Source organism: Adiantum capillus-veneris, chromosome 2, assembly GCF_014529385.1.
Source record: "Adiantum capillus-veneris isolate H3 chromosome 2, ASM1452938v2, whole genome shotgun sequence".
Taxonomy (NCBI): Eukaryota; Viridiplantae; Streptophyta; class Polypodiopsida; order Polypodiales; family Pteridaceae; genus Adiantum; species Adiantum capillus-veneris.
Window position 1 is genome coordinate 155,448,904 of NC_140932.1, and position 12,157 is coordinate 155,461,060.

Sequence of the window (12,157 nt, forward strand, 5' to 3'; positions counted from 1 at the left end):
TTGTATGTTTTGACAGTGGTCGATGACAGGACGTGATCCCACACCGTACGAGCGCGAGTACGCAGGCAGGAAGGGCTTAAACGCCCTGATGGACATTCTCAGTTCTCGCGGCGGCATGGTTAGTATTAGGGTTTACTCTTTTCTATTTTTTGTATTGTTTTATAAATGTCGTTATATGTTTATACTTACTGAAAGCTGTCTTATTGTCTTTTTTTGCAGAATCCGACAGATATGCCGCTTGGACGCGATGAGACGTCTGACTAGACGACGTCAGTTTAGCCATAGCTAGATAGCATTAGTTTAGGGTTTCTCATAGCTTATGTATCATGAGACGGATTTTATACGTCTTTTTGAACCATGTATATTATTACATTTGTCACCGCAGTTCCTTTTGCCAGTCAATTCTTTATGCCTATGATGTTGTACAATTGTCATTATTACATTTGCCAATCAATTCATTTTGCCTATGATGTGTACAATTGTCAATTTTACGCTTGTCAATTTTGCAAACAATGCGTCTTGTGGGTGACTATTTTGGGTCTATTATCTACCCTTGCACTTTTTTTAAAAAGTGAATCAAGTACAATATGGTTGATGGGTGGCATGGCATTCAATGCCCTGTCACCAAAAAAAAATTCTCTCGGGCGTCGCTATTTATGGCTCTGTAGCGTCGCTATGAGTGTCACTATACTCTTCTGTGTAAAAGTCGCTATAACCGTCGCTATGAGCGTCGCTATGGGCGTCTCTATATAGCGACGCTTATAGCGATGCATTTAGCGACGCTCTCGTAGCGACGGTTTTAGCGACGCCGAGGGTTATAAAAACCCAGTGTATTTCCGTCGCTAACAGCGTCACAAGAGCACACAACCTCTTGTAGTGGTATCCCCTCTCTATTCATGAGAATGATGAGTGATATTATAATTATAGAGGCAGATATTATAATTATAGACGAGCTATTCATGTTAACCCAAATGACTTTTGACCTTATCGTAAGAAAAAATGTCAACGTAACAAGCAGTACATTGGTTGGTCCCTTCAGCAACAAATGTGTTCTCTTGCTCGGTGATCTTGCCGAACTACCCCCACTTTGTAGTCACGCCGCACGGGAGCTTTGTAACACATGCCATATCACAAGCTTAGCCGACTGGCTACATACAATTTTGTATAAGATGTCATGCTCTGTAAGACATGCAACGGACCCTGATTTTCTTCAGTTCTTGGCCATTATTCGTGAAAGAAAACCATCCGTAGATGAGATCAATCGTACCTTGGGTGCATGTATTATAGATGAAGCTCATGTGCAGGACTACATCAACAACTCTACTATGATAGTTAATTTGCACTCACAAATGAGACGTCCAACACTATAACAACCTTGCCTTGAATAAGTTGTACAATTAAACTGACATTACAAAAGTTAAAATGAAGACGAAAGCGGGTAACAATATAAATGTCCTTCAGTATTGGCCTCTAGATCCTAAGTTTGATGAGCTAAATTCAATCGCAATTGGCATGTGCTGCATGATTATTCTATAGATGTTATATAGCAAGGCCCACCAAGCAAGACTAGTTTAACTAATTTATTTTTTTAAAGATGATCCCGTATGACCCATTAAGCATATAGCATTGCTATGCTATATTGATATAGAAATTTTGCTTCTTCCACTTCAAAACTTGTGTTAGAGAGACCTCTTGAAGCCGTCCATAGTACTACAAGGCCCTACAGAAGCTAGTAGTGTCCTAAAAAAATAAGCGGACGTCATGTATGCAATGACGGGCTATTGCATATGCTTCAAACTTCCATTTTATTTGTTAAAATATACCTTTCTCGCATAATATTGTTGTAGATATGACACCATTCATTGTCACTAATAACATCACTTAGAAGATGCCTTTAACGACACTTGCAAAGTGAAGGATGTCACACATACGACGCTCTTTGTTAATCTCTGAACATGTGAATGTGAGTAATGGTGCATCTTGTAGCAAAAAAAGGGTGGCAATCTATCTATATTAAATCCATGCAATTGAAAATAGACTGACATATGTAAGTAACAACATCTAGAGTCTCTCCCCATGGCTAGGTTTTTTGGGACTCAAGGGCCAATCTATCATAACGATGAATAGGAAGCTCCCACAAGCCATGAATGTAAGATACTTATTTATGTATTATGCTCTCTTTATTCACCTCACAAGGCATCGGTAGCTAATTTGTGCCAAAGAAAAGTGTGGTGTTGCATGTCACCACATCGCTATAATCTAGCTCTAGTCTCTCAACATTCATCATACCAACTATTCAAAGACATAGAACGATTGCCATGTCTCTGTGTACCACATGAGTGGGAAAAGGTTGAAGGTGCAGCCACATGAATAGCATTTGTAAGCTTGTGGATATGCTCTATCAAAGGTGCATGGGGATCCATGTGTGCTAACAGTCGGTTTTCATCCCATCAACTAGATTTAGAGATCGATGAATTGATACTCTTCTTCATTATGCACTCAATGGGTTTTTGTTGCATACTTTAAGTATAACAAAAATCACCTTCCATAGGTCATTCTGTAATATTACATTGATCTCCTCAGTGGCAGATTTCCTAGAATGTCTCGCACAATCTCAAGCAATGATAATTTGTATCCTCTCGTGTATACCTCGCCTATGAAGAAACGTTCAAGGCCTCGAGTGCTAAGAATGGCAAAGCTCCATGGCCCAATCAAGTACTACTCCTCTTTTCAAGAAGGAATCTGGTAGTGTTGCTTGAAAGTCTCACGAGTAATTTCGTGAAAAAAATACGTAACCAACATGTCTCTGTGTGTTGTTCTTTTGCTTCTCAAGAGGTGTCTGTGTAAGCTGATGTCTCATCCTCCCAATACCTTCACCATCTTGAGTAGTGTATATCCCCTATCAACTACCATGGTACGAGGATTCTGTTTTAGTTGATTTTGGGGATATATGTTGTCATAAAATCTAATACCTAACCAACCCAAATGATTTTCTCATATTAAACTGATAATGTGGGAGAATAAACAGGAACAAGGGTTAGAGCTTAGACATGTGCTTATGGATCTATCTCAACATTGGGCCAAAGTTAAGGGGTCCAAATGAGAGATGGTCTGTCAAAGAGCAATGCTAGCTAATGGAGCTTGAAAGACCTTAGGGTTAGCTTCATTAAAGACCTCCAATGGTTAGTGAAAACGTCCTTAGACCTTAGGCAAGCTAGGGTTGTGCTTGAGGTGGGAACGCGGCCTAAGCTTGAGGTGCTTTTCATGCTTGCAATGAAGGTGCTTGAGGTGCTTTATGAATAAGGTGCTTGCGGGGCTTAAGGTGTTCCTAAAGTCAACCACATCCCTACTCATGGGGGAGGCGAATCCTAATTGTAGGGGCATGAGAGAGAACACACACATTGTCACACAAGGCAAGCCTAGTGTAAAGAAGCAACAAGAACACATGTCAAGTTCCTCTCCATGTTGCCCTCATAAGGTGCCTAAAGCCTATTGGTTGGCCTCTAAAGGGGTCCAATGATAATTTAGCTAATCAAATTAATTGTTTACGCATTTATCAAGTTCTCTCTCTCAAAGGGGAAAGGGGGAGACTTGTCCTTATGCTAGCATGGTTGCTTGATATGACAAAAGCATGTGATTGGCTAAGCTTGTAGGGGTCCAATCAAATTAAAGCTTGAGCTACAAGGAGGGGTCGACCAAGGAAGCTGGGGGCGTGCTTGCAGGGTATACTCCCCCCCCCCCCCCCCCCCCCCCCCCCCCCCTCGCGCCCCCCTCCACTCTCTCTCTCTCTCTCTCTCTCTCTCTCTCTCTCTCTCTCTCTCTCTCTCTCTCTCATTGTAAAAAGTGCAAAGTGCAAGAGCTCTATCTCCTTCTCTAAGCTTGTTGAGAAGTTGAGATCCTACACCAACACTCTTGGCTATGGAATACAAATCCAACCAAGAGCCATGCTCCAATGCTTAAGCTTGTCATCTTCTTCTTTATCATTATTTGCTATTATGCTATGCTATGCTATGCAAGAAGAGTGATGATAAGTGAGGAACTATCTCTTTCTCGTATGTTACTTCTTCTTCCTCTTCCCTACCCTCATTTCCCGCTAGCTCTCTCCACCTTCGAAGGTGTTTGAGGCCTTGAGACTGAGGCCGGGGATGGTTAATGCTTTTACAAAGTTTATGTTATGATCGTGTTGCATGAAGTTTTCCATCTTCATTGCATCACCTAGGCACAAGGAACACAAATATTGTATTGTACCAAGTATCTCTTTATGGGAGAATCTATAATACAAAAGCCTATTGGAGGGGGAACCTGCTCCATGTAAATCCAGTTCTCAGTTGTTGTCATGTTCTCTAATTCTCTCTCTTGCAAAAGTATTGTTTATGCCAAGTTAATTAAGTATAATGGTTGTGTTGCTACTGCTAATTAAGTTCACCCTCTATGTTCTCAAAGTAGTCTTATAAAAATGCTCACTATAATTCTCTTAATTCCGCTATCCTCAATGTTCATAGACCATTTCATTACATTGGTATCAGAGCTATTGTTTTCTCTTTTCTTGCTTAAGAAGAGAGGTCCTTAAGTTATCTATGAAAGGTCGGACATGTTCATTGCAATAGGGTAAGTGAGACATGGATCTATTATCTTGGTTGAAAAGGACTTAGTTCGAGGTACACCATTGGGAACTATAGTCTTAATAATGGAATCTCTCGAGGCTTGCCTTTGGCTTAACCATTATTGAGCTACTAGCAAGCTCAACATGAACCGTAATCAATCGAGAAATGTTAGACCCTCTCCACTAGTCTTTGCAATCAACAGTGTCTAAACCATGGGTGCGACTACTTGAGAACTAATTTTCAAAGATAAAGAAGAGTAGCGACTAAGGTTTTTGAGGGTACCAAAGCACAAAGTAATTTATACATAAGTTTAATTAGCATGGCTGGCAACTCCCAACGGCTTGGTTCTATCATCAAAGTACTCCACCACACTATGGTTGCTTCACGCATCAATTTCTAACAAGGGGATAAAAGGAATGCCAAGCCCATGGAAGACAGAGATCGAAATGATGCAAAGGGGAAGAACAATGCCCAAAACTCTTCCCAAGGCAATTCCAACAACAACCAGTCCAAGGAGAAGGGAGTTTACAAAGGTAAAAATAAACTCTCTCCTGAAGAGCTAGAAACTTTTTGTAAGGACCACAAATGCTTCAAGTGTGGGGAGCAAGGACATGGCTATTGTTCTTGCACCAAAAGAAATGCCCGCAAAGAGACTCCTAGAGCTTCCATGATCAAAGCTCCAAAAGAGGATGTTCATTGCAAAGGATCACCTCTCTCCTATGCTTGGGAAAAGGTAAGGGAGCATGATGCCTTCATCCTGTTTGACCCTGGCTCTACTCACAATTTCATATCCACAGAGTTGGCCACCAAGTTAGGCATTCAAGCTCATGAGATGGGAGATGTTTGTAGCCAATGGAGCCTTCAAGGGGCAAGAAGCCACAGTTACCCACTTGATTGGGAAGTTCAAGCTTCATGTCCAAGGGTATGTTAACAAAGAATATTTCTTCATCTCTCCTCTCAAGAATGAAGATGTCATCTTAGGGGCACCATGGTTTGACCGTATGGCTGTTAATGTAAAGTTCCCTGAAAGAAGGTTATATTTCAAGTATAGAAAAAAGAACATGTATATAGACGCTAATGAGCTTGGTCATATCATACCCCTTGTAAATTCTCCTGCTTTTGACAAATCGATGAAAAGCTCAGTCTCTGCGTACATGATTTTTGTCAAACAATCTATAAAAGGTCCTAATGTTTTATCAAATGAAGATGGTAGGAATCAAGAAGAGATCAACTTGTCTAATTTTTCAAATGGATTTCAAGATTTTTTTATCAATGATATCCCTATGGACTTACCTCCAAAACAAGGGGACGATGACCATGGAATTCAGCTCCTACCAGGAAGCTCACCGCCTAACAAGCCTCCTTATAGATTTTTCCAAGCTCAAGAAGAGGAGATCATGAGGCAAGTACAAGGATTGGTAGACAAAGGGATGGTGAGACCTAGCTCCTCTCCCTTTTGTTCTCTAGTCGTTTTAGTGCAAAAGAAAGATGGTACATACCGCATGTGTGCGGACTATCGAGGTTAAACCATATCACTATCAAAAAAAGATTTCCCGTACCACGGATAGAAGCTTTGTTTGATAAGCTACAAGGTTTGACCTACTTCAATATGATTGACCTTAAAAGTGGCTATCATCCAATAAGGATAGTGAGTGAAGATATTGTAAAGTCCACGTTCTGTACAACATTTGGTCTTTATTATGAATATCTTGTCATGCCTTTTGGTTTGACAAATGCTCTAGCCACATTCAATCGTTTGAAGGAGAAAATCTTTAGACCCTACCGCAAATTCATTGGATTGTTCTTTGATAATATCATCGTCTACTCCAAGTCCTTGGAGGAGCACAAGCAACATCTCCAAGTAATTTTTCAAGCTTTGAGGGAGAACAAGCTTTTTATCAATCAAAAGAAGAGTGAATTTTCCTTCAAGAGATTCAATACTTAGGTCATATTATCTCTTGTAATGGTATCTATACGGATCCATCTAAGTTAGAGGTAATAAAGGCATGGCCTAATCCAAGGAATCTACATGAGCTACAAAGCTTTATTGATATGTGTGCATACTATAAACGCTTCATAGCGAAATTCTCTCAAATAGCAGGACCATTACATGACTTAACAAAGAAGAACGTTAAGTACTCATGGACTGCTAAAGAGCAAAATGCTTTTGACAAGCTCAAAGAGAAGATTACCTTCTAACAATGCTTATGCTTCCGCATCTCTCAAAGCCATTTGAGGTCCATTGTGGGTGATTGCCTTGGAGCAATCTTGCTTCAAGAAGGGCATGCCATAGCATATGAGAGCCGAAGGCTCAATATGGATGAATGGGTCTTGAGCATATATGAAAAAGAGCTTTTAGCTATTTTACATGCCCTAGACACATGGAAGCACTATCTATTGGGGACTCCATTTATTTTGCAAACGGACCACCAAAACCTCAAGTACATCATGATGCAAACCAAGCTTTTCTATAAACAAATGAGGTGGAAAAATTTTCTTTCGCAATGTTATTTTCATATTGCTTACATTGCTGATAAGCAAAATCAAGTGGCCGATGCACTTTCACGACGACCAAGAGTCAATGCGATGTTTATAGCAACTCACAATGATCTATCTTCTATGATAGATGAGTATGCTAGTGACCTTGACTTTAAAGATATAATGCTAGCCCTTGCCTTGGGAAAGAAAGAAGAACCATTCACCTTGCAGGATGGTTATCTTCTCCATGGCAATAGGCTATGTGTTACTCACTCTCGTGAGAAAGTCATGTATGAATCCGATGCTCCTCCCTATGCAGGCATTCAACCTACTCTTTGAGGTGTAGAGACATACTTCTATTGGCCTACCATGAAAGTAGACATACAAGAGTATGTTTCAAAATGTGTGGTATGTCAAAAGACCAAGTATGATAGAGGGAAGCAACTTGGCTTACTCCAGCCACGGCAAATCCCTAATTCACCATGGGAGAGTATATCCATGGATTTTATCTTTGGATTGCCCAAGTCTATCCATGGGAATACCGGAATATGGACAATAGTTGACAGTTTTAGCAAGCAAGCACACTTTATTCTTGTCAAAACGACTATTAAGGCACACCAAATCGCAACTCTCTTCATATCTCAAATTTTCAAACACCATGGATTGCCAACATCCATTGTGTCAAATAGAGATCCTAGAATGACTACTAATTTTTGGAAAGGTCTCTTTGAAAAGTTGTTCGGCCTATCACCCACAAACGGATGGTCAAAGTGAGATAGACAATCTTACGATACTCGATCTACTAAAGACGTAGGTTACAGAAGTAGATCAACGCTCACAACGGAAAAAGTACTTACCTCTTGTAGAGTATGCGTACAATAATATTTTCCATACTACTATGAGAAAAGCACCTTTTGAGATCATAGAGGGAAGACCTAAAAGTCCCTTGCTACTTAAAGTACATGGGAAGGTCTTCGCTGCCTATGAGTATAGCCATGACCTACAAGAATCTTTCCAAAAGATTAAGGAGGCTATATCTATCTCTCAACAAAGGCAAAAGGCTATTTTTGATAAGCACAGAAGGGCCTTAACGTTCAAAGAAAATGATTGGGTCTTACTTAAGTTTCCCAAGGCTTGATTGAGGCAAACGATGGGTAAAAATCTTATGGGCCATCAAAATTATTATGCTAAACTAGCAAAAAGATACTCTAGTCCTTTTCAAATCTTGAAGCTCAACTCCAGTTGTCCAACCACTGGCTCATACACAATGCTTTTCATGTGAGCCTACTTAAGCTCTACTATGGAGAGCCACCAATAGACTTAATTATTGAAGACCCCCCAGAAATCGAAGACCAAGAAGAGGTGCTATAACCTGAAGCTATCCTTTGGCATGAAGACAAGGTTCTACGGCATGGTAAGATTATCCGACGATATCTTATTACGTTCCAAAATTATCCTTTGGAAGATGTTAGATGGATGCAAGGAATACACCTTAAGGATAGTATCAACTTTGTCAATGCTTACAATTCTACATTAGAGTAAGCAAATGTAAATGCTTCTTTTAAATGATCAATGTTTTTCTCTTATAAGACTAATTCTCTTTTTCTTGTGCACAAATTTAAGTAGTATGCATGCTTAGAATCATGTTTGTGATGACGATGTCTTTCAAACACCAAGTAGAATTTGTCACTCTACTTTGGGAGAATGAAATGGACTCAAGGGCAGGCATGCTTGTGCCAGCTAAGTCTCCCAAGCCCTAAATGGATTAGTCATTCATCTAGGAGAGAGATGAAAACCAAGACAACACCAGTGATGAGTCTTGAACTAAAGATGTTAGCGAGGACAAGAAGAAGAAGAAAAATTTTAGCATAAACAAGGAACAATCCCAAGTGTCTTTTGAGATCTATCCCATGAGTCTTGAACTCATGACACATGCCGAGAGAGAGAGAGAGAGAGAGAGAGAGAGAGAGAGAGAGAGAGAGAGAGAGCAATGGTAGTTTCAAATTTGAGATACAACACAAGCAAAAACATACACAAGGCAAAACATAAACATATCCAAGATCAAGTACATGCTTGTGGTGAGGGTCTAAGCATTGGCAAGATGTCAAGAGGATTTTCCGCTACCTTAGTGGCACTTTACATCTTGGCTTGTTTTATCCCAAGGGGGGATCATTGCCGCCAGACTTACATGCTTTTTCGGACTCAGATTGGGCTGGTTGTTTTGACACGCGAGTGTCCACAAGTGGTTTTTGTTTCATGCTTGGCAGTTCATGTATATTATGGTTGAGCAAGAAGCAACCTATTGTGGCCACTTCGAGTTGTGAGGCTGAGTACAGAGCAGTCTTCACAGCTACGGTTGAGTGTGTATGGCTCAGACGCCTTATGGCTAATTTGGGTGTTGGAAAGGACACTGCCAACACTATCTACACTGACAGTCCGAGCCATTGGCAGCTGCAAGGAACCCATTTTTTCATGCTCATACAAAGCACATTGAGGTGCATTGCCACTATGTCAGGGAGAGGCTGCAGGAGAGATCAGCTTGGCTTATGTGCCAACACGGGACAACCTTGCTGATCTTTTCACAAAGGCATTGTCTCGTGAGAAGCTTGAAGCTTTCCACAAAGCTGTGGGCTTACTCCCCTTTGTGGACTGATCATGTCCTCAAAGCATGGCACTTCCCTTTACTCATGTGCCAGCTCTCGTTCACCGCATCACTCCAGGGGGGATTTGTTACCATATACATGTGGTAGTGATGTGTGTGAACACACTACGACCGCCGGGGCATTTTTTCCCTCTTTAGGAGGTTTTTTCCCCGAAGCATTGTATATACGCCCATCACTCTAGGGCTATCTATCTTTCCATTGCACACTAAGTAACACACTCTCTATTGTGTGCCTTGAGCTTCCTTCGTCTTCTCCAAGCTGTGCGTTTCTCTGCAACCCTAATTCCAACACATGGGGTGGTGGCAGGTGACATCGATTGGACTGAACATATGGAATCTATTTCTATGCAAAAAAGGGCTAGATTTCTCGCAAGCTTCATGCCACCACCTCAATGGCATCATTAACAGAACTACTAGTACCTTTGTCATAAGCACTGGCTTCTTCATCTTTTGGAGGGATCGCACCTTAACAGCCTTCAAGTTGCATCCTTTCAGTAGAGATGGGGACACCGACCTCAAGATGCCCATTATCATGTGCAGTTAGGAAGCATGATATATAACGCAGGTTAGTCAGCAAGGAGGCAAGAAGACATAATTGCTGACCGAAACAACTTACAACACAGAGAGAGAGAGAGAGAGAGAGAGAGAGAGAGAGAGAGAGAGAGAGAGAGAGAGAGAGAGAGAGAGAGAGAGAAGGTTGCATGCCCATGGTTGCCCCTTGAGAAGCATGAAGTGGAGACTATAGTCATTTTGCATAGGCAAAAAACTTCAAATTGGAAAGAGATGGCGAGAGCTTGCTATACATGCGGCACCCTCTTGCACATTTTGAGATCTCTCCCACGAATCGTGAACATATGACACATGTCGCGCGCACGCACACACACACACACACACACACAAATTGTAATTTTAAATCCAATAGACAGTGCATGCAAAAACACACACAAGGCACCTCTGTATAGAGAATAAGATCAACTACATGCTTGCTGTAAATCCATCGTGATGGCTTCTGCTGCTTGCTTAAGGCAAGGGGTTCTTGTTTGTACACACACACACAAACACACACACACACACACACAAGGTTGCATGCCCATGGTCACCCCCCCCCCCCCCGGAGAAGCATCAAGTGGAGGCTATAGTCATTTCACATGGACAAAAGACTGAAGAATGGGAAGGGATGGGAGAGCTTGTGGCACACTCGGGTCTCATATAGCCTCTTGCATACTCATGCTCAGCACTCTCGGCCAGTGCCCAACAAGTCTCTCCCACCCTTCCTCTCATTCTATCTTTTGGCTTGCCCCCGCGTTAGCTGTAATAGTAGCAGAATCTTATCTTCAAATGGTGCCACCGTCTTGTTGTCTTCTCTTTGATTGTGAAACTTAACTATGGAGTCTAACTTTCTTTCACTCATCCTATAGGCGCGTGCATAGTGCTAGAGGCCTTAGTTCAGGGAAGCAAAGTTCATTTAGATGATTTGTTCTTGATAATGTCAAAAAAAAAATTGTCATCATCTTCTATTCAAAATACTTAGCTGTGTGATTCTGCGAATCTTGCACTTTGTTTGGCAACTGATCTATAGCAGCAAAGTAGGGCAACATTGGAGAGCATGATTGGGACCATGGAGGATGGTCATAAAGCCTTTTTTGTTCTTTCTTTTGATTTCTAGTTTCAATTAGCATGAGGAGTTGCTTCTTTGCATAGGGTAGATAAGATGTGGACTGCTTTCTCTCATTCCAAAACAGGATGATTATGCACATGAATGCTTAATGTTTTAGGTTGTCCATGAATTGGATGTTGTAAATAAATTGTCCACCATTTTTGCTACAACTATTGGACATCATACACAAGCTGGATTTAGATGGATACATGGAGCATCCAATAAAGATGAAGTCGGAAGGTCTTTATCCCTAAAAGGTTTAGTTAATGGGGATGGAAAATTTGGCCCCACAACCCCCCACTCTCGTTTCCTTGATTTCTAACAATCTTTATTGATGGCCTCCTCTCAGTAACATTTTTCCCCTTGAGAGTCAATTCTTTTCTTGTCCATCTCTCATGTATTCATGCCCATTCCAATTATCAACTGGTTTGACTCATCTCTCTCTCTCTCTCTCTCTCTCTCTCTCTCTCTCTCTCTCTCTCTCTCTCTCTCTCTCTCTCTCTCTCTCTCTCTCTCTCTCTCTCTCTCTCTCTCTCTCTCTCTCTCTCTCTATGACACTCATTGTACAATCCTTCAATGGCTTCACTCCTACCTATTCTGAATTTTGAAATTTGGCCCCACATTCCCCCACTCTCGTTTCCTTGATTTCTAGCACTCATGTTTGTAGGAGGCCTCCTCTCAGCAACCTTTGCCCCCCTGAGAGTCGATTCTTTTCTTGTCCTTCTCTTAATTACCCATGCCCATTTTAGTCATCAA

General features: G+C 41.3%; 1 pseudogene; it reads left to right on the plus strand.

The window, feature by feature from the left end:
• Positions 1 to 10,293: 10,293 nt before the first annotated feature.
• On the plus strand, positions 10,294 to 11,723 carry LOC147463904 (uncharacterized; annotated as a pseudogene).
• The last annotated feature ends 434 nt before the right edge of the window (positions 11,724 to 12,157 follow it).